The 2,510-nt window shown below is 43.0% G+C and overlaps 1 long non-coding RNA gene across 1 annotated transcript in view; it reads right to left on the bottom strand.

The window, feature by feature from the left end:
- Positions 1-1,554, bottom strand: part of LOC121708978 — a 5,524-nt gene extending 3,970 nt beyond the window's left edge. The window contains exon 1 of the long non-coding RNA XR_006031810.1: positions 1,486-1,554. This is a non-coding gene — a long non-coding RNA (uncharacterized LOC121708978). The remainder of the gene's footprint in view (positions 1-1,485) is intronic.
- Positions 1,555-2,510: the final 956 nt, after the last annotated feature.

The raw sequence follows: 2,510 nt of genomic DNA, 5'->3' as shown, positions 1-2,510 counted from the left end.
CCACCATTTATAAACAGTAGTTTCATATCTCTAGGCAGCATACTACAGTGGAGAGTAGGAGAGACATTTAATTATGGACTGTGTGGGATCTCTGCCATTGTTCAGTGCGGTCATTGTAATCTATGGTGAAAGTTCTCTCTGTCTATTTTTTGCTTACCCCAGCCCTCTCTCTCTCTCTGTCTGTCTCTCTCTCTGTCTGTCTGTCTCTCTCTCTCTCTCTCTGTCTATCTCACTCTCTCTCTCTCTCTCTCTTTCTCTCTCTCTGCCTCAGTGCCTCTGCCTCTGTTTCTGTGCCTTGTGGTCAGTAACTGGTATCTGTCCCTGTGGTGATGTGTCTCAAAGACAGGGGCAGTCCTGTTGCTGTCCTCACAGTACGGGCTACTCTACCTTACTCACACCCAGTTTCTTCACCTTGTAGGTGCTTCTGTCAAGCTGCTGTTTTGTCTTCAGCCGTGGCCTACAGGTTAGGGTTTTGGACTTGTATCCGGAGGGTTGCCAGTTAGAACCCCGACCAGTAGGAACAGCTGAAGTGCCCTTGAGCAAGGCACCTAACCCCTCACTACTCCCCGAGCGCCGCTGTAGCAGGCAATTTACTGCGTCGGGATTAGTGTGTGCTTTACCTCACTGTGTGTTCACTGTGTGCTGAGTGTGTTTCACTAATTCACGGATTGGGATAAATGCAGAGACCAAATTTCCCTCTCGGGACCAAAAGAGTATATATACTTAACTGCTTTAAGCTGTGTCCCTAACCTCTAAAAGAAATGTCTTTATAGTCTAGTGTACTGCAGTTCATTAAAGATCCTTGTGGTGTTTAAGACATTCTGGCACAGTTGTGTTTGGTGAGAGGAAAGTTGAGGTACTCAGGATGAACATGTGTCAGTTCTTCCGTCTTGCTGAAGTGCACGTTTTCAGACCCAGCAAAACTCACTCACAAACTGCAGACTTTCAAAAGACAGTCGCAGTTTCATGAAATCAGACCAAAAGTTTATTTATCATCTGTGTATGCTAATTAGCTGTAACAATTTTACTTTTATTGCTTCAGTAGTTCTTGTAATAACTCTTGTGTTGGGTTTTGTGTAAACTGTTATTTGTCTATTTATTCATTTTTGTTTATCATGTAATAAAATGAATTCATTTCCTCTCAAACCAAATCTGTGGATGTGTTGCTGAAATTTCTTGCATTAAGAATAGAATAAAAATGTGTCTAGACATCTCAGCCAGCACTGCATTTTGCTTTGGGAAATGCAAGAAAAGAAGAGCTGACTCAAATAATGAGTTGCTTCACTTCATATTTACTTCTCTCTCTCTCTCTCCCTTTCTCTCTGCAGTGGTGTGGAGAGTGTGTGAATGTCCAGGTATTCATATGCCCGGAAACACACACACACACACACACATACACACACACACACACACACACACACACACACACACACACACACACACACACACACACACACACACACACACACCACAAGGTTTGCTTACCAAAAGGGAGAGTGTCAGTAGTTTGGTGTCTTTTTTCACTGCTCTAGAGATGAGAAGGCATTCCCTGCTATGAAGGACACACAAAACACACAAGGTGTCAAGTGAAAGTAACACAATGAGACTGCTTGAAAATAATAGAGTCTCTGTCATGAGCGTGTAATGTGTTTGGTTTGACACACTGCATAATTGCCACTGTTCCTACTGACAGTAAGACTCTGGAGCTCATGTTAAAACGCTTGCTTGGGTATCAATGCAGATCCCCATACTGCTGCTGGCTCTGGAGATAATCCGATTCAGATTTCAGATTTCAGATTTCAGATTTCATTTTATTAGTTTGACATGGCAGAAACATTAGAAAAACTTAACGTTTTTACAGTCCTGAATTTAGTCAAACAACAAAGTAAAACTCGCATATATAAAACAAGTTACAATTATCAAGAGGACAAGTTCTGGATGTGTCTAAGGGTTAAGCATGGGACGAGGGGACTGGAATGTCCAGTTGTACTGTGGTGATTGGCGTATTACTGTAACATCAAAAAAGGATGATGGGTGGCCCTGTTACAGCATTAGTACACAGTGTCTGGTGTCTGACCGTAATGATGCCAACAGAATGGAACAAAAAGAAGCCCAGTAACGGTAGAGTGTATATTCGCATGTGTTTTTGTGGTGCAGAGTTTGCATATGAGACAGATGAAAATCCCTCTCACTCTCTCTTTATACTTCATCATCTCTCTGTCCTCATCCCTCCATCCCTCCCTTCCTCCCTCCCTACACTCCAACCATCTTTGTTACCATGGTTTGCCACAAGACGCAAAATGTCAGATGATTCATAGCGTGCAACTCTGAGTTCAAACTAGCGCAGGAGCCACAGAGTGGAACGCCTTGATGAGAACTGGTGAAAGAAATTACCATGCGATTGATATTCCCTCTCCCTCTCCTCCCCTGAGAGTAAGCCACCACGCGTTTTACTTTTCACTGTGTGTTCAGGGTAAATATTCAGCCCCAAAAAACTGAATCATCATACA

The sequence above is a fragment of the Alosa sapidissima genome, chromosome 5 (assembly GCF_018492685.1).
Source record: "Alosa sapidissima isolate fAloSap1 chromosome 5, fAloSap1.pri, whole genome shotgun sequence".
Classification (NCBI taxonomy): Eukaryota; Metazoa; Chordata; class Actinopteri; order Clupeiformes; family Clupeidae; genus Alosa; species Alosa sapidissima.
The sequence above is the reverse complement of the archived record's forward strand: the minus strand, read 5'-3'. Positions and strand labels throughout refer to the sequence as shown.